At 43.5% G+C, this 26828-nt stretch overlaps 1 long non-coding RNA gene across 1 annotated transcript in view; it reads left to right on the top strand.

Annotated features, from left to right (window-relative positions):
• The first annotated feature begins 23066 nt into the window (after positions 1–23066).
• Positions 23067–26828, top strand: part of LOC146986946 (uncharacterized) — a 33437-nt gene continuing 29675 nt past the window's right edge. The window contains exon 1 of the long non-coding RNA XR_015035907.1: positions 23067–23110. This is a non-coding gene — a long non-coding RNA (uncharacterized LOC146986946). The remainder of the gene's footprint in view (positions 23111–26828) is intronic.

The raw sequence follows: 26828 nt of genomic DNA on the forward strand, positions 1-26828 counted from the left end.
GGAGGAGTGAATCAGACATTAACATAAAGATTGCTGTGGCTTCTGTCACTGAGGGATTATAGGTGAGGCTTACAGTGATGTCATTGTGAAAGGACACTGTAGATGCGTGTGTGGTAAGATGCACAAGTCTAAAACTTCTGTGTTTTATGTGCATGTGTTCTCGATGTTGATTGGACAGGATACTGAATATTTACTTCCTGTTTGAGAGGTTTGTGCACAGAGCTCCTCCTCATGTCTCCGTGTGTTATATAAAAACACACTTTACAGTGCTCGTGTAAAAAATACTGAAGCTTAAAAAAAAAAACACTGATCGTTCTTTTTATTGGTACAGACTGAATCGTGTCCTCAGCAGGAACAACTCCTCCAAACCCTGAACGCTGAACACTTGGCATTGAGCGCTCGCTCAGATCAGTTCTCTGCTCTGTTTGTTCATTGATTAGATCGTTTCGCCTTAAAATAATAATAATAATTTAGCCTCTTTTCATTTTGGCAAAATGTTAAGATAAATAAAAGGGAAATGAAATGAAATGGATTTGAAAATTTTGGAACAAGTATCGATAAAAAAAAAAAGAAGAAGAAGAAAAATGTTTGTATTGGTTCTGAAACTCACCACAAGTACTGAAACATTTCAAACAAGTCAAGTAGAAGCAGAGCAGAGAAGGAGACTGTGTGCTGCTCCACACAAGGTTAGTTTCATAACTTTAACTTCATCATAGTCAACTCAGTCTCCACAAAACACTTGTTTTACCCAAAGTTTATAGTTTATTTGGATTCCGATCAGCTGACACATCAGCAGCAGCCATGGGTCCACGTAGCATTACATGTACATGACAATACATAAGACGGTTAAAGGCTTTAAGGCAAGAACGGTTTGTCTCAAAGGACTTTACACGGCATCATAACAGCATCCTCTGACCTCTCACATCGACTGAGGAAAAACTCCCAAGAAAAGAAACTTACCAGGGAAAAAAAACAGGAGAAACCCCAGAGGAGGCATCCCTCACCCAGGACGGACAGACATGCAATAGATGTTGTATACAGACAAGTATTCACCATGCTATGAGATAATAACAGAACATTACCAGACGGAGTTGTTAAATTCATGCAAAACCGCTGATGCGCGTTCCCGTCGGGGGCAGTTTTTCGGCAAACGGTCTCTGCATTTGCCTCTAAAACAACTCTGTCTGGTAACGTTCTGTTATTATCTCATAGCATGGTGAATGTGCAGGTCACAACTTGTCCACCAGAGCATTTTGGGGTTGTTGGATTGTGTATTTGATGAGTTTGATGAGGGAAACCAAGAAATCCCATTAGCCTCCGTAGCGTAGCTCTGAGCAGCTGGCGGCTCTGCTCCGCCGTTCTAAAAATAGTAACGAATCTACTGCTATGACTATAGGGATTATGGCAATGGGCCAGTTTGTCAAAATGTTGAACTATCCCTTTAATGGGAGTACTGGTGGGCAGACTGGTTCATGAGCAGTGAGGGAGCAGAGGAAAGTAGGTGATGCAGGCGGCGGTTGGTGCAGAGGGATGGAGCTCTGAAGAGAGACACCAAGGCCAAACTGCAAAGTACAACAGAGTGCAACAAATATACAAAGACAGCAAATAAAAAACTTCATACAGATAAAATGACATTCTCCCTGATACCTCAGGCAACAACATAGTTACTGAGGAGTTTCAGGTTTGCAGCACAAATACACACTACTCAGTCAAGAAACATTAAACAGTTCATGTGCCAGCTGTTAAACAGTGACAGCGATTTTGAGGTAGAGAATTTAAAACAGGACAGACAGAAGCTTTAGCTGATAGCACAACTTGAGCGTATAGTATACTGTATCTCCTCGTCGTTGTAACATGTGTGACACCCCCAAGTGGAAAACGGGCGGCGCAGCAATAAAAACGCATGATATGGAAGCAAAGAGACGAAAGAGGAGAAAGAAAAAGGAAAACCGTCAGCACGTATCTCAGCGACTCTCTCTCTGTCATCCCCTGCACTTCCTCCCATCCATTGTCCTTACATATGGTTCGTCTATCAGTGTCCAAACTGCCCAGAGCGCAGAGAGGGGGAAAAGTGGGGGGGACACGTCGGGTGTGGATTGGGGTGGGGGGGGCGAACCGAGGCGCTCTTGCGTACGAGAGTGAGAGAGGAGAGGATGATAGCCATTCTGGTTTTTATTATCTAGAATGTATCAACTTAATCACAGCTCCATTCTCCCCCAGTCCTCCCCTGGGCTCAGTGGGAGACACTGAAGGAAAATTGGAAAAGTATCGCTGGGCTGGAGGTAGAGACGAGTGGAGATGGACAGAACAGGAGGGGAGGGGGGGTGGGAGGGGTACGAAGTGTAACTACAATAAAGAGAGAGGGGCAGGAAGACACAGAGGGAAGAGAGAGAGAGAGGGAGGGGGGAAAAAGATAAACCTGTTAATTTTTCATGGCCAGCCGGTCGTAATCACAATGTTCGGTGCCCTTAGAGCCATTAAGAGTTGGCCAATTTGAGCGTGTGCATCCGTATATGTGTGTGTGTGTGTGTGTGAGAGAGCCGAGATGGATCGGGCTTCATTACCAAGACTTAGGGGACCCACACACCCACACCCACACCCACCCCAACCTCTCACACTCCCCTGTGTCCCTTGCCTAACTACCCAAAGTTATAATAGTCCCTATCATAAAGACATATTATCCTCTGATAGGAGACGGCCCTGACTGCAGGCTATAAAAACACTCCAACTTCATTTAGTCTCCATATATGGCCACAGATAGAACTAATGAACTAACAGCAAAGTGTCAGAGCAATCAAAAAGAAGCCCGGATAAAGTTTCTTAAAGTCACCAATATGAAAATTATTTGACCACTGGCGCAGTAAGTGTAAGATATTGTCCTACAAAGATGGAGAGATCTCCGCTTCAACTTAAACATTTACTCGCCCCACTTTTCTTTTTGTTTTACTACAGGTTAATAGGGTAAAAATTTTAACTAACAAATATCACCATGAAACTTCCCAAGTTTATCACTTACATTAAGACAAATATTTTTTGTATTACAAATTTTCTCAAATTCTATGTTTAAATATGTAAATGAGGCAATATCTGATGAAATTGGGGCTAATTTGCATACATTTCCAGAACCCAATGAAATCTGAAAAATGGATAAAGCCCCTTTCAAAATTCTTGTATTATTTTGTTGACATATTAGAGTCAGAAGTTTTTACAGAGGGGATTTTGGATATCTCTTTTTATCACTTTGTAAATCAGAAAATACTGTCACCAGCCCTAAAAAAATCAGATTTCGCCCTGTTTTTAGGAACAAAACAACAACACAACAACAACATATCAACAATCCCCTCGGTAAAAACCTTCAGAATATAGACAGGAATAAAACTGGAAGGTTTGGTGTCTGTAAGTGCTGCTGAAGTGGAGATTTCGGGCTCAGAGTCTGAGGAAAACCTCATTTTGAGAAAACGGCCTTTAAACACTTGTACTGTAAAATTCCATAGATTGTTAATGTAAATCGTACTTTTACGATTGGTTGCGGATACAGAGAAAATGACAATTTTTTGGAGCCTATATAATTGTTCAGGAGAGAGAGAGCTTTACAAAGATACCTGACATGAACAAGTACAGCACAGTATGTCACGGTAGCTGCTAACTTTTGGTGAATTTAGGAGAAATCTACTGACAAAGGAGACAAAATGAAGTAAAATACAAACACCTTAATGTGGATTTTCTACCATTTCTTTTGACTTTTCTGAAAGAAGACATGTTAAAGGGACATTGTGTAACTTCTCCTGTTATCTATTCACGAAAATCGATTATTTCGTTCAAAAGTCTGTTTTTCATTAATCAGTAATCCCCCCCATCAACAATCTGAAGTGTTCCTTTCAGCTCTGAATTTGCTGTTCATATCATTCATATCTACATGGAGCGGGTAAGCTCGGTGCTGGCTGCCATGTTTTTACGTTCAGTGGCAGCGTGACGGTAAGAAACCACGGAAACTCAGCGGAGACACCAGAGCTGTTGGCTCAGGTCGAGGTGGCGTCTGTGAAAAGTCACCACGGTAACGCAGTGAGGAGGAATGGAGCGTTACACTGATGCTGCATTCACAGACGGCCGTCGGTAACAAACCAGATGTCATTTTAGTCACAGAAGTGGAGAGAAAGCCGGTAAAACGTGGGTGAGGTAAACAATACCACATCGCCATGACAACAGATTGTCACGTGTATTGTTTTGCCTCGTGCTGACGGACCACTTGTTTATGGCGTGTTTACGTCTGCCATCTGCCCAATTTCACGTGAATGTAGCATGAAAAATACGATTGAGTTGCTTGCGATATACAACCACAACGCTAGATGGGAGCAAGGAAGAAAAATCGCCCAAAATCTCAAAATTGATCAGTGCATGAAAGACTGTGTTTTTGCCTGTAGTGTCTCGCCTTAAATGGATGTTTTGGGCGCGAATAATCCTAAAACCACAGAGAGCTCAAAGCTTTGTGTGTGTGTGTGTGTGTGTGTGTGTGTGGGGGATGAAAGATCCAGCCTGCAGAGTGGTACAGTGTCAGTGACATAAAATACCTGGTACTGTATAAACAGCATTGTTCTTGAACATGAACTCCGGTCCAGTACACACACACATACACACACATGCACACACACTGGGCAGGTTAATAATGACCATAATCACCCATCTTCAACACACATACACACACACAAACACAGTTTGGCAGCACATGGCCATGTAAGGGGAAAACCACTGTGTGTGTTTACACTAAAACACGGCTTGTCTGAGTGGCTTTAGAGCCCAGGCAGAGCGGGCAGCCTTTTTAACAAGGCTTTAAAAAAAAAAAACAGGCAAACACACACACACACACACACACACACACACACACATGGCCCTTTTCTATCCCTCTGTCTCTTCCTCTACTTCCTCTGTGAAGAGTTCTTCCCTGTGTGCTCTCATTTATCTGATCAGGTTGAAATGTGACGAGAGATAATCAGTGTATTTTTTAAAAAAAAGCCGGTCATTTTTAAAGGTACATTGTGTAGGAATTACTCCCATCTAGCGTTGCGGTTGTATATCGCAAGCAACTCAATCGTATTTTTCATGCTGCATTCACGTGAAATTGGGCAGACGGCAGACGGACGACAGCCGCTGCATGTAACGGCATAAACAAGCCTCTATGTAAACAAGTGGTCCGTCAGCACGAGGCAAAACAATACACGTGACAATCTGTTGTCATGGCGATGTGGTATTGTTTACCTGACCCACGTTTTACCGGCTTTCTGTCGACTTCTGTGACTAAAATGACATCCGGTTTGGCCGTCTGCCCGACTGCATGTGAATGCAGGAAAATAATCGATTTTCGTGAATAGATAACAGGAGAAGTTACACAATGTCCCTTTAAAACCATCACCTTGTATGTTAGAGTCAGACTGAACATCCCATAATAGAAGCACAGGGAGAGTTTTTGTGACGTCGGTGACACTAAGCCGTGGCTGCTGTTGACTCTAGTCCCATCTCCTGCCTTTCTCTCTCTCATAGTGGACGTCTTCATTACAACAAGCACTTGCCTCTGTTTCTTCCGCTGGTGGGAGGATGATGTGTGTGTGTGTGTGTGTGTGTGTGTGTGTGTGTGTGTGCATATATTTGCGTGCTTGTGTGTCTGTGTGTGTCTGTGTGTGTGTGTATGTGCAGGTCAGAAAGGCAGCATTTGTTCTGTGAAGGTCTATAAACATCTGCGATCCCTTTTAAGGGATTGTTTAGATTGACGGAACGGGAAAATAAACGTTCTCAAGGAGGCCGACGCTCTTTACTGACAGAGAGAGAGATCTCCGCTACCAGCACAAAATGTGTGTGTGTGTGTGTGTGTGTGTGTGTGTGTGGTTGAGGAGGTGTGTGTTTGTGTGAGCTGAGCCTAAAATGACAGGTTCCTTTTTTTGGCCGCTGTTTTTTTTTCTTTTTTGGTGATCAGAGGGTGATTTCACGTGAACCCTGCATGACCTCGCTTCTTCTTCCTCCTCCTCCTCCCTGATGCAGCCTCCACCTCAGCAAATTCAAACCTCACACTTTTTAAAGGGATAGTTCAACATTTTGCCATAATCGCTATAGTCATAGCAGTAGGTTCGTTACCTTTAATTGTCGGTGCAAGCTATTTTTAGAACGGTGGAGCAGAGCCACGAGCTGCTCAGAGCTACGCTACGGAGGCTCATGGGATTTCTTGGTTTCCCTCATCAAACTCATCAAATACACAATCCAACAACTCCAAAATGCTCTAGTGGACAAGTTGTGACCTGCACATTCACCACGCTATGAGATAATAACAGAACGTTACCAGAGAGAGTTGTTTTCGAAGGAAATACAGAGACTGCTTGCCGAAAAACTGTCCCTGAAGGCTCTAAAACGACTCTGTCTTGTAACGTTCTGTTATTATTTCATAGCGTGGTGAATGTGCAGGTCACAACTTGTCCACCAGAGCGTTTTGGAGTTGTTGGATTGTGCATTTGATGAGTTTGATGAGGGAAACCAAGAAATCCCTCCGTAGCATAGCTCTGAGCAGCTCACGGCTCTGCTCCGCCGTTCTAAAAATAGCTTGCACCGACAAATAAAGGTAACAAACCTACTGCTAAAACTATAGGGATTATGGCAATGGGCCAATTTGCCAAAATGTTGAACTATCCCTTTAAAAGCTTGCTTGTTGTTACTACCCCCCGCCCCCCCACCAGTTCCAGCTCGTACCCATCGTATTTCCCCTCTCTCTCGTCACCAGCAGAAACTTCTCTGCCGTCTCCTACTCTCTCTTTTTTTTCTTTTCTCCAGCGCTCCTCCTCATGCCGAGGGGGGAGTCGTTGTTGTGTCTGGGTTTCGCCGAGAGCAACATGTGGCATATATCACCACCCTGACCGACCGGCCCGACCCGCCTCTTGCCTCTCTCTGCCCCTCGCCCCCTCTCACTTGTTCACACATACTCAGGCGGAGATCTGGTAGCGGATCGAGCGGCGGGTCCTCCTTGAGAACGTCCAGCGTGAGGAAGTGGGGGTGTCTGTCCAGCCGTGATTTAGGTCAGAGGGAAGCGAGCGGGGGGGGAGGCTTCTCTCTGCTTCTCTGTGCTTCTCTGTTTATTTGAAGCAGGAGCCATTACTGCTGTCTCTGGGCCGTATTTATACACAGACACAGAACAGACGCATGCTGATACAACCGTGCATGAGTGTGTATTTGTGTGTGAGAGTTAGGAAAGAAAGAAAGCAAGAAAGGAAGAAGGAGAGCATGCGTATTATGTGACTCAGGGGGGAGAAGATGTGTGTCTGTGTACAATGCACAGTAAAAATAAACTGCAGTGATTTGTGGTCGGGGCCTAATAGAGGAAGGGCCCGGGCTTTTTACTGGGAACGGTGCAGAGCGGTGTGGGCCTCAGCGCGCCGGCATTAGGAGTCTGCAGGGACCTCGCTGGCTCCGGTCCAGTCCCGTCCCCAACGCACTCGATTCACCTAATGAAAGACATCTAATCACCGAACTGGGCTAAAATAAGCAAGCAAGTCCATCTGCTGTGTGGAGCATGAGTTAAGGCTTTTCAGCAGAGTAAATGAAAGTCAGCGTGTGTGTGTGTGTTGGTGTGAGTGTTGGTGTGAGTGTGTGTGTGTGCCAGCAGCTCTGGTTGTGTTGAATCCGAGCGGTGTAAACTAGTCCCATGGTGTCTATTGCCTGTCTGCCATTACTGCAGGGTTTGCCACAGCTTGTAAAAGCCTTGTTAACACAAAGACCTGCTCACATGTTAATTGGCTAATTGACTAATTAATTTTTGCATAAAGGCGTGCACGGGGAGAAAGGCTAGCTAATTGAAAGTGACTATAGGTTTAATTACGTGAAAAAAAAAGAGCGAGGAGGACGGAGGAGTGAAGGTGGGAGGTGTGTTCAGTGTCTCCTGATGCTACATCGTCATGTCCAAACATTTACCTCCTAGAGTGGAAAAGGGCGAGATGCTGAGACAAACAAGAAATAAAAGCCTCAAACTCTTTATTTGTCAGTTTTCTTGTCTCTGGAAAACAATCTTTAGCGCGAACGCCAGCAGGCTGTTGGAGAGACGACGTCACGCGGCCGACCATCTGCTTTGCGGAGACTAGGCGTCCGTGTGATCATGCATTCGCATCAACAGTAATCTAAGTCCAATTATTGAGCAGTATGTAAAACTGACACACACGCGACGGGACGGAGACAGAGGAATGCACGAGCGGACGGACGTCTGTTAATTCAATTCCTGTCCAAGCGCTCGCTAAAAACACCCGCCACAAATTAAATCGGCCAGGGGAGCAGGCGGCTAACAAAGGAAATTAACAACGATGCTGCCTCTGTATTAGGGCATATGGATTCGCTGCATGTTTTGCTGCGCGTGTGTAGCTGCAGCCTCGCGCCTCTGTGCGCGGAGAGAGGGGGGAAAAAGGCCAGTTTTAATCAAGAAATCCATTCCACTTTTCTAACCCCTCTTCGCTTCTTCCTCCCCTCCCTCCATGGCGGGCTTGTGTGGAAACAGAAGTGCTAAATTACCCTGGAGCAGTCAGACAAAAACATCTTGTTGGGTTCTAAATTGCTTTGCATGCATGTTAATTGGACAGAAATCCCTGCAGTGTATTTGGGTTTTTTTTTTTTGCACAAGCTTGTGCTCGTGTGTGTGTGTGTGTGTGTGTGACTCCAGGAGAGTGTGTGTGCATCAGTACAGTATCTGTGTATGTACAGTACTGTATGTGCACGCGCATGTGTTTGTGTATGTGTGTGTGTGTTGGACATGGACTGGTGAGAGATTTGGAGGTTATCTGTTTTTGTTGGTTAATTGTGAGGCTGATAGTATCGAGGGTCTGGGGCCAATTCAAGTGGGCTTTCAGCCAAATTACCTCAGTAATCGTCTGTGTTCAAGTCCCCCGATGCTCTCACCAAGACAGAGCCTGGGAAGCCCCCAAGTTCAGTGGAGAGGGGCAGATCTGACCCCAGCTTTAGACAGCTTACACTGTAATTGAAATGATATTTTTTTTCTTTTCACACACACACACACACATACACCATTATTGGATTGCTGACAAGATTTCACCCAAAATTCCATTTGTGGTCAATTTATCCTGTTTGTTTTTAATTAATGTGGGCCGCTAATGAACTCAGAGGGGATCTTAGCCAAATGATCAGAATTTCCTCCATGTTTCCCCTGTTATCTTTGACGCAGTAGGCTTTTGGAATTAGAGCATGAAATTGTTTGAAAGTAGGAAAAAGGAATTCACTTGGATCATGGAGTGCAAAAAAAAAAAAAAAAACATTGGAGCCAACACAAGCTGAAGGGACATTTACTTTTCATTCACTAAGACTGGAACTTTCATTGAGTCTGACTAAAGATTATTTGAACTCTAACTAGTTTACGGAGGTGCAGACGCAAAGAACTAATGAATTACACACTGTCATCAGAACTTGTTTTATGTGTTGATTTAATTAATTACTGTACAAGCAGCGGGTGTTTTGTGGGTGAGATAAACCATCCTACATTAGTTGACATCTTGAAGTTGTGTGTTTTTTTGAATATGAAATGAAAAAGCCTTGGATGTGTCTCTTCTTCTTTTTCAAAAAAGTCTGAGCTGTATTCCAGTGCATAGGTCCGTGACCCCTAGGGGTCCACAGTGGTACTACAGGGAGGTTGCAAAAATTTGTGTTGATTGGACGGCCCTCTAGAAAAATGAGATCATGCCATTGCATAATTCAATGCATAATCAGCCAAAGTCTGGATTTTATTATTATATTATTCTTTTGCCGCATTAATTGCAGATTTACGTTCAAAATGCGCAAAATATGCAGGGTTTTGTATCATTTCATAATTCTCGCATTCCTGCTGGAAAAAGCCACACATATCGTAACTGTGTGAGAGAGAGAGAATTTTTTTCTTTCCCAAATGTTTCTCATTGTCTTTCTCAACATCGACCATAGCTTTAAAGGTGTTCAGAAATGGCCGTTTGACCTGTTTGTCGTGCCTCCTTCCACGTGTTGTCGCAAACTAATTTGATTGGTCGTTATCGAGGGGGCCGGACCGAACTCGGTGTGTGTATATGTGTGTGTGCGAGTGTGTTTAGCTAACGTAGCTAACTATAAGCCAGTAGGCTTGCTACGTTATAGCTTGCTAACTTAGCTAGCGAGGCAAAGTGATGGAGCGCAGGGATCTGGAGGAGAGTGGAGTAGGGACGGAGGAGAGTTTGTGTCGGTGGTGGTGGACGAGTCTCCTCCATCGTACCCCTCGTTTTTCTCACGTTTGATTGACGGATGACGGATCCAATATCAGTGGCTGATGAATTGTGAGCAAGGTAAATTTATACACGACATTAGGCCCTGTGAGGCCCTATAGGAGCAGTATGGAGGTATCTGGATGTTTCATAGTGTGTGTTTTGGACGATTCAAAAGTGAACTCTATCCGCCGCCATTATATGAAAATCCGTTACCAGCCGGACCCCCCCTGGAACTCCTAAAGAGTTTTGATGACTCTGAAAGTTCAACAAACCCTTCCTTGGCATGACGGTGAGTAGACCATTGGTGAATTATGGATTTTGGGTGAAGTATCCCTTTAAGGCCGACTTACTGTTACTGTGCATGATGTGGTTACGCATAATGTCTGAATATGTTTCAGCTCTGTCTTCACCTCATTTACGTCCTCGTCCTGACCCACTTACCTGGACAGACCTGAACACCTGTGTGTGTGTGTGTGTGTGCGTGTGTGTGTGTGTGTGTGTGTGTGACAAGAGAAGGAGAAAGTGCGTTGTGGCGATGCCCCGTGTCACAACCTCCACTTAAAAGCACCTCCAGACAGGACTAAAGAGTGTGAGATTTCATGGCGAGGAATTAAAAAACCTCCAGCCTCTTTAAGCAGCTGTGCAGCCCGGAGGGAAACAGAAGGACTGAAGAGGCTTCGCATAATCTTTTCAGGCGAAGAATAAGTTGTCGTCATCGTCTTCATCGTGAGCTGTGCAGGACTGCAGGCCATGAATCCCCAGACAGTGACCTCATATATCACACAACTCCCAAACACACACACACGCACACACACACACACACGCACGCACACACATCCTTGTGTGAGAAGCTGCAGCGCATAAACATTTAACCCTGGAATGATTCAACGGCAGATAAAAGAGCGACTCTTTTTCTGTTTGTTTCTCTCTGTCTGTGAACCGCTTAGTGTGTGTGTGTGTGTGTGTGTGTGTGTGTGTGTGTGTGTATGTGTGTCTTTGTGTGTGTGTGTGTGTGTGTGTGTCTGTGATGGAGAGTCATGCACCCACACACACCTCAGTTCTAATGACAAGAAAGACTACACTGTTTTTAAGCTGTCATTTAGTTTCTGCCGTTTCACTTTAGTGCTGCTGAAGGTTGAAGGAATATTCTGCTGAACGCACAAACAAAATGCGCAAAAACGAGACAAACACAGACACACACACACAGAGACAAACACACACACACACACACACTCACACGGTGACAAGCTGTGAACATAAACACTTAACCCTGGAAAGATTCAATGATGGCGGATAAAAGAGTGATTTGTGTTCTGCTGAGGGGAAAATGAGTAATCCTATCATTCAGCGTGACATGCAACACAACACGCCGCATCAGTCACAGACACACACACACACACACACACACACGACACTAAACACTGCCTATCAGGATGATAAAAGCATGCCTCATCCACACAACAAAGCGTTTGATTTTTCTATTTTCCGTGTCATTCATTTTCTCTTTATGCCGTTGTAAACCTCCTCCGTTCTCCCTCGTTCCCCCGGCGGCGTCGCTCCTGACACAACAGCACATATTTGTGTATTTATGTAAATATCTCAGCTAATCTCTATAAATATATTTATGAGATTTAATACCTTTGTACTGTAATACTGTGCATGCTGAGCATCGGGGTTTTTACACCGTCATGAAGACAAGTGAGCACACACATACCCTCATACAGACACACACACACACACACACTCACATCTGCACACAGCTTGCATTGGGTGCATACCAATCCCTTGGTCTTTCTTTCTTCCTGCCGGGGCATTAATTCCTGCCCATATTTCCATCTGATTATGGTCCGGTTATACCCGCAACTAATTGAACATTAAATATAAAGAAAGTTAATGAAAATGTCCTTTATCCCCTCCAAACTAGGCCTGAGAACGCATCTATTAACGCAAATTAATCTGGCCCTGGTGCGTGTTGCAGGGGAGAAGATATATGCACAGTTTGCTGCTCTCCTCTCCGACCCGAATTACCGTTCCTCCTCTCCGAGCAGGACAGTTAAATAACAAAAGGAGCGTTGTTCTCCTCCTTCGGAGTATTCTCGTAAGCTATTCCCAGAGCTTCCCTATCTGGCTGAAAACAATGTGACGTTGATGCCTTGGCTCTCGTCTGGGAAGTTTCTGTCTTCGGGTTTTCCTGCTGGCCCGAATGTGAGTGAGTGTGTGGACTGGACCACCAGGACCAACACACACACACACACAGAGCAGACAATTACAAGTCCATAAACTTGTAATCTTGACTGATGTGTCATTTTTAGACTCCACACGATGAGTTGCGGCGAAGGAGGAGCTGTCACTCCGCATCACATGTGAAGCGAAGCTGGAATGAATCCTGACATGTTTGAGCAACACAACTCTTATTGGCAGCGGCCGCGTACGAATCTGCTACAGATTTGTCTTGTTTTCTAATGGCCTTGTTACTTTTTACTCCTTCTGTGCTTTTTTTTCTCCCCCCACCACTCTTCCACCAGAGCTTCCTGTGCAAGTGGCAGAGCCAAAGACACCCACTGAGCGAGCGTCCAGCAGACAGGCTGACGCGCACAAGGAAAAAGGGAGGAAACAATGAATGGAGGGATGCTTTCATTCTGATGAAAGGAATAAACGCTAAGGCATTTATTTTGTCTATTATCCCACTAAAAAGCCCTCTCCATTCCTGCCCCCTCCCTCCTCCTGCTATACCCCAGGCCCCTGCATATTAGCATCTCTCCTGGACAGCGAGGGGTTAACTAACCCATTTAAGGGGAACCACAGAAAACAATACTTGGACCCCAAAAAGACAATGGCAGTGCCTTTCTCCTCCGTATTTGTAATTTAACATCAAAAGGCTCCTCTCCCAGCGACCTCTGAGAGCCAGCGCCTCTTTAATGAAGCGCCCCACCCCCCTTAATCACATTCAAATTGGTTAGTGTTCAGAAAATAGAAATATGTATTAGATAGCAATAAATTTTCATCATTGGCTAAGCCTGCTTCTTAATTGTCCTGTCCCAAGGCTTGGGAATTTCATTGTTCGTTAGGTGCTTAAGTCCCCCATCTCATTCAGTCTCTCTGACATTACTGCTGAGGGCTCTAATGCCCAACTAATTTGAATGGGGATTTACATGATAGAGCAGGGAGCATTAAAATGTGGAGGGAAGGGAAAAAAGGAAAAAAGGAAAAAGGGGGGAAACGGCTTCTTTCACTTCAAAAGTCACTTTGTTCAAAGTCAAATGACAGTGTTTAAAGATGCTCTATCTCTCTCTCCTCAGGATTTTAGACAGCAGTGCCACGTTTAATGGTTCGTTATCTTAGCCCCTCTCTGTCTTCCTCTTTTCTCCGTACCTCTTTTTCTCTTTCTGCCGCCAACCATACGCTTTTGTTTAGTGGCACCATACTGTTTCAGAATATACACTGTTTTTGAGCGACTTTGAATTGCAAAACACTTCTGTCGCTCTCGATTATTTTTTTCTGTGTCTCTGCATGTCACTCAATCGTATATCATTGAGGCTTATTGAATAGACGTGAATGTCCATGCTTGGTGCGCGTGCGTGCATGCGCTTTGTGAGCTTGCATGTGTGTATGTGTGTGTTCGGCAGTGTGGTCGTAATATTAGGTTAGGCCTATTGCTATTACTTTCACTCCACTCTGCCATGTAACCCGTTCCGCCTGGTGTTTCTGGCTGCCGGCTGAGCTCTCTCCCTCTCTCTTTCTGAGAGAGAGAAAGAGAGAAAAAAGAGGAAAAGAAAATGCCTGGAATTGTTTTCTGTTTGTTCTGGAGGTATTTTGGATCAGTAGATTGTGTGTGTGTGTGTGTGTGTGTGTGTGTGTGCGCCTGTGTGCATCTGTTTGTGTTTCTCAAAGTATGTCTATTTTGGATCAGTGTGAAATAGAAGCCACAACGATAAAGAGAATCAGATGCTTTGTGATGTGCACTGTTGGACGTTGGCTTTGTGTGTGTGTGTGTGTGTGTGTGTGTGTGTGTCTGACGGTGCAGACACATAAATGTCCATAAGGCAGATACAGGGCAAAACAGATGGCATGGTGGGAAACAGAAGTTTGCATGTGTGCAACTGTCTTTTAGTGTGGACACGTATGAAGCATGTGGATTTTTAACGTCATGTGAAGCCTCATGCAGCTGCACACCTGTTGTCAGGAGAGGATCCTTCCTGCAGCATCCAACACAACGCTGAATAATAAACTGTAGGTGTGAAAATCGGAAGCATGAGACAGAGAGTCACAGCTCAGTGTTTACCCACCGGCTCTAATTGTTGTTTGCCTGGTTTTAGCGCATAAACACTGACGCTCTGCACCTCCGATTCCACATAATTAGTGCGTTTGCTTTGACCCCGCGTGTCACCGGAGATGAGAGGAGGTTGCGGAGGGTCAGGACTAATGAGAGAGAGAGGGGTCGACCTCAGACGTCGAGTCAGCCGGGGCCAAGAAGGGGCATCGCCGTACAAAACACACACACAGCACCACACACACACACACACACACAGAAACGTTGAAGAATAATGCATTATCTCATTGCTTTGTGCTCAGGACTCCTAATGTTTCGAAAAGAAGAGGAATAAAAGTGCAAGCAGCCAAAAACCGAACTGGAATCAGTTTTTTTTTTGGGGGGGGCGAGAGTCATTCTGGGACTTTTGTGTCTTTTGTGTTTTCAATTTTGATCGGGTCACTCCACACAAAGTATCCGAGCAAACACCTCTGGGCTGTAACGTCGATGCCTCTCGCCTCGGCTGTATATGTTTTAATCTTCAGCTCGTTATCTAACAATATCGAACTAAGTGTCTGGAGACCGAAGATCAGAGACGGACAGTGAAGGGTTAACTCTGATAATCACCTGTATTGATCTGTGGGCGTTAGAGGAAAAAAAAAAACGCTGGTTCCAGAGCAGCCGACCATGAATGGTTATTGATTCTATCATAAAGACCGCCTGTCTCCTGAGTCTATGGCTCTTTAGGTAATCACTGATGCCTGTTTTTTTTTTTTCCCCTTCTGGCGCTCCATCAAGTTCACATCGTGCACCTGTTCTCCACATCTGTACATCTTTGAAAGTCGTCGCTCTCCAGTGGACCTGCACCATGAATCCGAGTCCTGTTTGCTAACTTTTACTCCATCCCCAAAACACAGACAGACAGACAGACAGACAGACAGGCCACAAACGAGGAAGTGCTCACTAATCAGGCTTACGATGCTCCTGCGCTAACAGAGCCGTGTGCCCTGCTTAGGCCGCCGCTGTAAATGATTAGCCCGGCTCAGGCTGAGCCGTATTAGCCGGCCCGCCATCACTGATAGCTCCTGGCCCCCCGACTTTATCGCAGTGATAAAGTCCTGGTAGAGCCCGATGCTGCTGCTGCTGCTGCTGCTGCTGCTGCAGAAACAATCAACCAATCTCCCTCTTTTGGGTTCTGTGTCTAGGTGGGAACGGCATCTCCACGCTGAGGCACTGAGAACCGAAGCAGGACACTCTCCCACGATGCTCGCCGCTGATAAACCAGGACAAGATGCACGGAGGACAAGAGGGAGGTGAGAGAGGTTTCTGTGACTCCGACACTGTTGGAAAACTGTTTATACAGCGGGGAAAATATGTATTGAACGCGTCAACATTTCTATCAGAAAATATATTTCTAATAGAGCTATTGACATGAAATTTTCACCAGATGACGGCAACAACCCAAGTAATGCACACATACAAAGAAATCCAAACATTTTTGTCCATAAATTAAGTAATGTGTAATAAAGTGAAATGACACAGGGAATAAGTATTGAACACATGAAGAAAAGGAGGGGGTGCAAAAAGGTAAAGAAGGAAATCCAAGAAAGCAGCTGGAGTCTGTCAGTATTTAGAAAGTAATCCTGTCCCCTATCAGTACAAAGTAATATCAGCTGCTTTAGTCCAAATTGACGCCTATAAAAAGGTTTCTCATCACCAAGGTGTCACACAAGAGGCGTCTCATGGTGGGGAAGACCTTCAGAAACGTATGTTGCAGAACATCCTGATGGCACCGGTTACAGACGTGTCTGAATGCATCGTTTTATCCGTTAGTGCCGTTAATCTGGAACTAAAAAGAACAACATTTTACCATAAACTGGCCACGACCAGATGCTCCTTGCAAGATTTCTGACAGAGTCAGAAGAAAACTAAGAAGAGTCGTCCAAGAGCCACGGATCACTGACAGAGAGCTTTAGAGAGACCTGCAATTAGCAGGTACAGCCATGGCCTCTATGCATGCTCACCATGCATTGACGTTTTCAATATTTATTTTCCCTGCTGTATGCACATGGGTAGTTGAGACCAAAGTTGTGACCGGTCACCATCAAAATCTGCTTTGAGTCCAAGTGAACCTTTCTACCAAATTTGGATTATTTCCTCCCAAGAGGTCACTGAGATGAGGATTCATGAGGATGGGATGGACCGACCTGTGTGGAGGTTTAATTAGTTCATCAACATGTGATCAACCTCTCTCTTTCTCTCAAATCACTCATCTATTGTGCAAAGAAATTGCAGAGACCTGCTACCAACTCTAGGCCCCTATACCTGCAATAACGCCCTCACAGCTCACACACACCATCACCTGTCACCTGTCACCTGTCTAACACGGGTCAAAATAAGTTTTTAAAAACACACAACGGCTGATTGAAGCGTCTCCGTCACTTTTACAGGAGCTCCGACCTGTTTTACCAGTTTGCACGGCGGCTATAGCAGCTCTCTCTTCCCCCCCTGAGTCAGTGCATGTGCTTCTACTGTAGTTGTGTATGTCCTGATAGAAAATCTAATTCAACAGTGGTAAAAAAAAAGGTTCACTTGGCTTTTCCCTCCTGGTTTAAAAACAAATCTGCTGTTAGCTGCTAATTTTGGTGTAAGAACGTCTTAGCCCAACAGCTGTGTGTCTCCTATAGTCCAGTATTTACAACATGTTTGACTCCAGCTCTGGGCTCACAGACTAAATTTAGTCTTAGAAATATACAAACACAGATTAATTGTGTGTGCGTGTCCTTGTCTGAGTGTTTGTTGTAATCGCACAGCAACCCTAATGGCCTTTTGCTGAGGCGGAGAGTCTTTATTTTGAATGGTTACACACCAATGTCACTGCTGAAGCCCACTCATCTGCCTTGGAAGCACATGCACAAACACTCACACACACCCAGACACACACACACACACACACACACACACACACACCCCAACCTTGGACCACGCATACGGGAAAAGCTAGGTATATTTTTATTTTGTGAGGTGGGTGCGTTACATTGTGCGTGCCAGTGTAGAAACAAAAATCACACGGGAGGAACACACACAGGCTTACACAAATAACACACATCCACGCACACGCATACACACACACCGTGCCCTCACACATGATGCATACACACAAAGACCCAGACAAATGAGACCTTAGTGGAATAGCTGTTGGGTTTTCTGCTATGGTCATGATTTCCTCCAGGGCTGTGAAAACACTCTGCATATGGAGTCCATCTCCTCTATGGCTTAGCGCTGAGACGAACACACACGCAGCATCAACACGCGCGCACTCAAACAAGGAGTAATATTGTCTTCCTCGCACTTTGGAGCGCTGCTACTGTAGAGGGAGGTATGGTTTCTGGCTTGGTGCACGCGTTCTTTGGAAAAAGAGAAGAAAAGAAAAAAAAAGTAATATATGGGTAGAAAGGAAAAGAAATCCTGTAGGTTAAAGGGATAGTTCAACATTTTGGCTGATTGGCCCATTGCCATAATCCCTATAGTCCTAGCAGTAGGTTTGCTACCTTTATTTGTCGGTGCAAGCTATTTTTAGAAAGGCGGAGCAGAGCTGTGATCTGCTCAGAGCTACGCTACGGAGGCTCATGGCATTTCTTGGTTTCCCTCATAAAACTCATCAAATACACAATCCAACAACTCCAAAACGCTCTGGTGGACAAGTTGTGACCTGCACATTCACCACGTTATGAGATAATAACAGAACGTTACCAAACAGAGTTGTTTTAGAGGTAAATTCATGCAAAACTGCTGATGTGCGTTGCCTTCAGGGACAGTTTTTCAGCAAGCAGTCTCTGAATTTACCTCTAAAACAACTCTGTCTGGTAACGTTCTGTTATTATCTCATAGTGTGGTGAATGTGCAGGTCACAACTTGTCCACCAGAGCGTTTTGGAGTTGTTGGATTGTGTGTTTGATGAGTTTGATGAGGGAAACCAAGAAATCCCACTAGCCTCCCTAGTGTAGCTCTGAGCAGCTCGCCACTCTGCTCCGCCGTTCTAAAAATAGCTTGCACCGACAAATAAAGGTAACAAACCTACTGCTATGACTATAGGGATTATGGCAATGGGCCAGTTTGCCAAAATGTTGAACTATCCCTTTAACGTGGCCGAGACTCCTGATCATTTAGTAACAGAAGCTCATACACATGTGTGCGTGTGTGTCTCATATTCTTTTGTAGTGTGTGTGTCTGTGTGTGAAGGGATGTGTTTCTGGCACGGCAGGAAAATCGATAGAGACGGTTGTGTGTGTTTTTTTTTCTTTTTCTGGGCTGTCTATTGAGTTACACAGCTCCTTTAACAGGTTATCAACTCAGGGCAACCTGTGTGTGTGTGTGCGTATATATTCATTAACATCCTTATCACAAAAACAGTCACATAGAAAGTGGGCGCAGCGCTGCGTGTCTCTCTCTCTCTCTCTCTCTCTCCTTTGACTGGGTCGGGGTGTGGAAGTATTGACCAGTTGCCGGGGGGATAGGAGCTATTGATTGTGACTTATCCAGCTGTTTATATTTGAACCCTGGGTTTAACCTCCATCGATCGACACACACCTCGCAGCCTGCAAAGGTGTTCAACTCTGCTTTCCGCTAATGGGGCTAAACGGTTGTGCAAGAGTTTGTGTGAATGTGTGTGAGTGTGTGTGGGAGAGACGCAGTGTTTCTTTTAGGAAGAACAGATTATAAAATAAACTTTTTTTTTCTTTTACAAAAGGAAAGTGGATGGTACGACGGAGTATTAGGGCCACATTGAGAAAAAAAAAAAACACAGACTTCGAGAATAAAGTCATAAATTTACGAGAATTTACGAGAATAAAGTCGTACATTTCCTACGAAAAAAAGTCATAACATTACAAGAATAAAGTCATAAATTTACAAGAATTTACGAGAATAAAGTCGTACATTTCCTACGAAAAAAAAGTCATAACATTACGAGAATAAAGTCATACATTTCCTACGAGAAAAAAGTCATAACATTACAAGAATGAAGTCATAAATTTACGAGAATTTACAAGAATAAAGTCATAAATTTACGAGAATTTACGAGAATAAAGTCGTACATTTCCTACGAGAAAAAAGTCATAACATTACGAGAATAAAGTCGTACATTTCCTACAAGAAAAAAGTCATAACATTACGAGAATAAAGTCGTTAAATTTACGACTTTATTCTTGAAGTTTGTGATTTTTTTATTTGTCAATGTGGGCCTAACACTCCGTCGTAGGAGGGAAATTTAATTTTGCTGTGATTATCTTCACCGGGTTATGTATATTGGTGTGTTACACAAACACACACATACCAACGCTCCTGTCAGAGCATCGTTCATTTTGCCCTCCGCTCAAGGAGAACATGAAAATTCTTGGAAAAAAAAAAAAAAATTACCCAAACCCAGACCTACATTTCTCTATTGAGTCCTCTTCATTCTGTCACTGCCATCACAGCTTCGCAAGGTCTCCGAGGTTGCTTGATTTAATGCGAACGTTCTCCTTGCATATTTAATAATTGGCTTAATAACATGCTTGTTATTCAGTGACCAATACTCGGCGAGCTTACCTTGACACTCTCAATATGTCACCCTCATACATTACATGCGCACATAAAAGCCTCCACACACTCCCACGGACGCCGCTGATACAATGAAGTCGATTTTTATTTCTTTGTTTTCACGGCGAAGAGGAAGGTTAAATTTTGTGCACTCCTCTTCCACTTTTTGTTAAACTGTCAAAAGAGTCCTTTAAAGCCCTCTAATAATCCTGCTCCAGTCAGTTTTGCATTTCTCTCCATTTCACCGTGCCACGGCCCTCACATCAACACCCCAACCTTAGCTGGTTCAAATAACCAATTATTATGTGTGAATGTATTTGTGCGTTCCTGTTTGTCTGGGGCTCGCTGCCGTTTGAATGGAACTTAGGAAAAGAAAAAGGAAAAAACTTTTGTTTGGATGATACCTAGTTTTCTTTAGTTTCTGTATGTATGTGTGTGTGTGTGTTTGTATGCATGTGTGTGTGCGTGCACTTTTATATTGTCATCTGTGTATGCCCATCTCCCTCTCTGTCTCTCTCCCTCCTCCTCTCCATTTGAAGGGTTGTAATGAGTCATCAGGGAGAGCTGATGTGAATTATTAATATTCAATCATGATGCTGTTCATGAATTAACTGAAGCCGGAGGAGGAGGAGGAGGAGGAGGAGGAGGAGGAGGGGTGGACGGCAGAGAGCGAAGGAGGTACACACACACACACACACACATAGATGGAGAGAGATGGTAAAGATTCAACTTGATGTATAGGAGGAGAGAGAGGTAAAGAAACAGAAACACTGAGAGCGTTTCAGTGTGTTGGTTATAAACTCATCCCATGTGAGGTTACTTGTGAATAATACACTGCTTTACTGACATAAACACTGCTTTTTATTTATTCATTTATTTATTTTGCTTCTTATCATGGGTAAGGGCTGTGGGTATTATGGGTAAACACAGAAGGAATAAAGGGAACAACAGTGTGAACCATCTGGATTTATCAGTATTAAAACGATGTGAATGGCACATCTGTGTTTGACAGAGCTCTGTCAGCAAAACATCCATTCATCCATCCTTCCATTCATCCTTCCATTGGCTATAACAGCGAAGGGAGAACATGCAAACTCCACACAGGAAGTCCTCAGGCCCAGGAATTGAACCCAGTTCCTTCTTGCTCTGCAGCGTCAGCACCAACTGCACCGCCCAACAAAACACCCAGTCCTTGTTGATTCATCCAGCAGAGTTCAGGGACTTTTTACCATCATGTGCCAAGGAGCACTGAAGCTGCTCAGGTTGCTTGTGATGGCACAACATTTCACGAGGACACTTGGTTTGGTTTTTCCCTCGAAAATACTTAATGCAACTACAAGAAGTGAAACTTACGTATAAAAATAAAACATTTAAGACAGGCTGCTGAGAGCAGATGTCAGCAGATTGGGCGATATGAGGGAATTCAGAAACTCTCTAACTTGTGTAATGAGAATATAATAGACAGGGTTACAGACACTACAGGTGAATAGGGTAAAAGTTTTAACTAACACATATCACCATGAAACTCCCCAAGTTTATCACTTGCATTACGACAAATATTTTTTGTATTACAAGTTTTGTCAAATTTTATGTTTAAATATATTAATTAGGTAATATCTGATGAAATATGCGCTTTTTTGCATACATTTCCAGAACCGAAATCTGAACAATGGTTAAAGCCCCTTTCAAAATTCTTGTTTTATTTTGTTGACATATTAGAGTCAGAAGTTTTTACAGAGGGGATTTTGGATATCTCTTTTGATCACTCTGAAAATGAGAAAATACTGTCATCAGCCCTAAAAAATCCTGTTTTTAGGAATAAAACGTTGTATAAATCCGGCTTCGAATGATATATCAACAATCCCCTCTTTAAAAACCTTCAGAATATAGACAGGAATAAAACTGGAAGGTTTGGTGTCTGTAAGTGCTGCTGAAGTGGAGATTTCGGGCTCAGAGTCTGAGGAAAAACTCATTTTGAGAAAACAGCCTTTAAAGACTTGTACTGTAAAATTTCATAGATTGTTAATGTAAATCGTACTTTTACGATTTGTTGCGGATACGGAGGAAATGACAATTTTTTGGAGCCTACATAATTGTTCAGGAAAGGGAGCTTTACAATGATACCTGACATGGGTCATACAACAGGCACAGCACAGTATGTCACAGTAGCATGTTAACTTTTGGTGAATTTAGGAGAAATCTACTGATGAGAGAGACAAAATGAAGTAAAATAACCACCTTAATGTGGATTTTCTACCATTTCTTTTGACTTTTCTGAAAGAAGACATGTTAAGGAAGAAAAATAGCCCAAAGTCTCAAAATTGATCAGCACAACAGATACAGGCTGAAGCGTTGTGTTGAGTTTACCTGGCAGGTGATACATTCACTGTGTTCTTGATATAAATATATTTAAAGATGACTGCTGCCGCCTTTAGAGACAAGCATCAGTCAGAAAGCGCATCTACAATGTGTCGCCGCTGCCTTCTCTGTGAACTGAAGACTGTAATTTGACGGACGTCACCTCGTATTGACGTGAACGCGGCGGTTCAGTACAACTCGTAGATACAAGATGTCAGATTTCATTCTCTGTGGTTAGGTCTTCATGGTGCGGCTCCTGGTCAGGGTTATTGATATTCACACTCTAATCCTGTGTGTGTGTGTGAGTGTGTGGGTGTATGTGTGTGTGATAGCAGGCCTGCTGCGGTGCATATAAACAGCTGTCAGTGATGTTGGGTTTTGATGTGTTTCTGTGTTCTGCTGTCACTGCAGGGCTGGATTGAGTTTGCAGGTTATAGGTTATCAGATGCTCACAGAGACAAAACACACACACACACACACACACACACACACCTTTATGTGCTTGTAAACCTGGCCGAGGTTGACAGTTGAGCTGACTCTCTCTCTTTTTTTCTCCCTTAATGTTTGTGCATCTCTGCCGTCCGACACAGATGGGAGGATCACTGTTGTTTTTGCTGCTCGTCCTCACTCTGGCTGCTGTCCTGTGTAAAGTCAATGGAGAAACCAGGATAGTGTGTTTAAGGTAAGGAATTGTCATATGGCTCAAGGCTGGTGGCTTTTTATTAATCGTTATTATCACTATAGAAAAAACTAAAGAATGATCTACACTGATTTTGAGATAAATGGTCAAAATCTTAAAATTCACAATAACCATGTGTTTAGCAAATTGGCTCATTGCCATAATCCCTATCATTTTAGGAGTAGGTTCGTTACCTTTAATTGTTGGTGCAAGCTGTTTCACCACGCTATGAGATAATAACAGAACGTTACCAGACAGAGTTGTTTTCGAGGTAAATTCATGCAAAACCGCTGATGTGCGTTCCCGTCCAGGGCAGTTTTTCTGCAAGCAGTCTCTGCATTTGCCCTGAAAACATCTCTGTCTTGTAACGTTCTGTTATTATCTCATAGCTTGGTGAATGTGCAGGTCACAACTTGTCCATTAGAGCGTTTTGGAGTTGTTGGATTTTGTATTTGATGAGTTTGATGAGGGAAACCAAGAAATCCCATTAGCCTCCGTAGCGTAGCTCTGAACAGCTTGTGGCTCTGCTTCACCGTTCTAAAAATAGCTTGCACCGACAATTAAAGGTAACAAACCTACTCCTAAACCTATAGGGATTATGGCAATGGGCCAATTTGCCAAAATGTTGAACTATCCCTTTAAATCAAATTAGCAATAAATGCTTTTGCTCTGTCCTTTTTATACTCTTTAGCACCAAATTGAACATTGTAGTTGGTTTTTTTCCCACACATCCACATTTTAGCACATTTATTCCATCCAACACAACATCTGCATGTAAAACCTCCAGCTTCCTGTTGCATCATCACCCTTCACCCCCCGACAGCGTTCGACTTATTCGGTGTCCCTGGAAACTTTGTTTCATCTCGACTGGAATTTTAAAACGGAGCTCGCAACAAACCCCTCGGATGCATTAGTGAGGAAGGCGGCGGGGATGAAGAGGTTAATGTGTTTTATGAGCGCGGCCCACACGGTCTTGGCAGCGCTGCAGTACCCAGCGGTTTGCTGTGCCTGGCTCCCGCCACCTGACCTGGGCAGGAATCAAACCCACCACTTACACAGCTCTTAGCCAGCTCTTTATCTCACACACAGCTACTGGCAGGCCTGGGCCAGCAGGATGCTGACCCACACACACACACACACACATTCACACACAAGACTCATTTTACTGACTGCACCCAGTCCATAAACCAAACCTTAAACTAATCTTTATCTTCAACGCTAAACTGAAATCTGAACCTGATATTAATAATAAGTGGCAAAATATCACTGTGAGCACATTTAAGCCCTGTCAGTTATTAAAAAAAATAAGAGCAGCGGCACATCCAGGTACGTTTCCAACCAGTCGTGGTTCAAATTTGAGCGAATTTTCCAAAAAAAAGTCTATAAACCCGTGCTGTTTGAATATTCTCAAGAGGGTGGAACGAGGGCACATAATTAAAAGCGCACCAGGAGCTCTTCTGTACCTTTGGTGCATCGGGGCATTTTCGTCGCCACTTCCCTCCTAATATGGCATTTATGTTATTTTCATGAATTAATTTGTCGGCTTTAACACTTTTTCTTTATTTTTTTACAAGCATTTTGCTGGATCAAGGGAATGTAACACTAAAAACTTAGAGAGAAAGAACAGTCTTGTGTTTATTTCTTTTTCCATCACTGTATTTTTGCATCTTCTGTTTATGGATTCACTTTTTTGTTTAATTTTTTACCAGTTTTTCTGATTTATCATCGAATTCAAAGACCAGAACATGTAAAAAAAGAAAAAGTTCCCCTCCTCTTCTGTCTCTTCTCTAAATATTCAGACAAATTATCATGTGGGTGTTGTTGAGATCTGACACTATATTGTATTGAAAGCTGATCTGCTGGTCTGTGGGTGGTTGGTGTTCATGCGTGTACAGTCTGGTTTTAACTCCATATTCATGCGTGTATTTGCTGTCTACAGGCGTGTGTACCTACACTTAGGTGTGTGTGTATGTGTGTGACAAAGAATGTGTGAGTGTGAGAGTGTGTGTCAGTGAGTGAGACAGGCCAGAGGTAGAATGGTAGAATGCTGTATTCAGGGCATATTAAATGAGGGTTTTGTTCAGTTTGCTCCAGATGTTGAGTCTATGTGTTTTATTTTTACATTCTTGGCCTGCGGCCCGTATATATTTTGGATTGGCCGAGGAGTATATAATATCAGTGGAAAATGCTGCGGTCTGGTACCTTTTAAATAACATTTCCTCCTTTTTCTGCTGCTGTCCTGTTTTTCTTTCCATGTTGTCTTTTATTCGGGAATGAGGTTTGAGAGGTGATGTTTAGAAAAGCGCTGAAATGAGACTGGCTGCAGGGTTCAGGGAATCACTGGAGACCCCCACACACACACACACAGACACACACAGACAACGAGAGAAACCACACACACACACACACACACACACACACATAGCAAGCTGTCGGTGCTAAATTCAAGGAGTGGGTAAAGAGGAAGAAGTTAAGGTCTTAAATGAAGGAGGTCAGCCGGGCACTACAGCGTCTCGGGGTGGCCCAGATCGAGGTGTGTGTAGTGGGACATGGAGTCATACTAATGTTTGGCTGCCTCCCCTTTGGCCGGTGGAAGGCGTTATATACCAAAGGTGCTCGGGGACTCACATTTTGGACTTTGCTTTCCTTCATTTCTGATTTATTTCAGACCAAATCTGGGCCGAAGCGGGCTAAAATCTGCACAAGAGCAGTTAATGGAGTTGTAAAGCTGGGGTAGGCTCCAGGGAAATATAACCACAGGGCTTAAAAAGTTCTCCCTCTCTGTCTCTCTGCATGTGTGTGAGTGTGTCTCTCGCTCTCTCTATCCTGTGGTGGGCCCACTCCTGTTTGAAAAAAGCCGCAGTTCCCAGTCTGAGAAGAAAGTTTAGATCCCTCACATCTACTGCTCTCATGGTGGGCCCTGTCATCACAAAAACCCCTGCGTGTGCGTGTGTGCACGGTGCAGTTTGTACGCATGTTCCTTTCAAGGTGAAAACATGTTGTTTATCTAGCATGACTTGTCAGTGTGCGATCCAAAATGATCGACTCAGCTCTGAGCCGCTCTATGTTTCTATGTTTCTATGTTTATTAAGATCCCCATTAGCATCTTCTTCCTGGGCTTCCTGCCCAAAACATATACATGGAGACAATAAAAGAAGACACATTCACACTGGACAATATAAACATTTAAACAAAAAAACAAACAAAACAAAACAAAAAATGTCATGTCAAATTGTTAAATTGTTAAATTTTGAAAATACTGGAAGAATGTTATGTCAAAAATGTAACATGCAGAAAAAATGAATATGTGAGTATTGGGGGCGGGACTAGATAAGCTTTTGCTTCTCCCGCTTTCCCTTTCGGTCATGTGTATTGTATTAATTGGATTGAGATGATGTGTGATGATGATGACTAATTGACATGCCCGAAATGAACCAAATAAATAAATAAATATAGACATAGACATAAAACAACACAAACAAATAAATACAGACAATGTAGACCATATAGACAGATACAAAACCATATACAGTATACCCCAACAACATTAAATAATCCAATCCAATCCGCTTTATTTGTATAGCACATTTTAAAAACAACAAAGTGCTGCACAACAGATACAAAACAGTAAAATAAAGAAAGTTAAAGTTAAAATACAATAAATTAAAAGCATATAAAAGCAGATAAAACACTGAGAAAAATAAAAAATACACTAAAAGAC

The sequence above is a fragment of the Trachurus japonicus genome, chromosome 5 (genome assembly GCF_045865225.1).
Source record: "Trachurus japonicus isolate A0001 chromosome 5, Traja_1.0".
Lineage (NCBI taxonomy): Eukaryota > Metazoa > Chordata > Actinopteri > Carangiformes > Carangidae > Trachurus > Trachurus japonicus.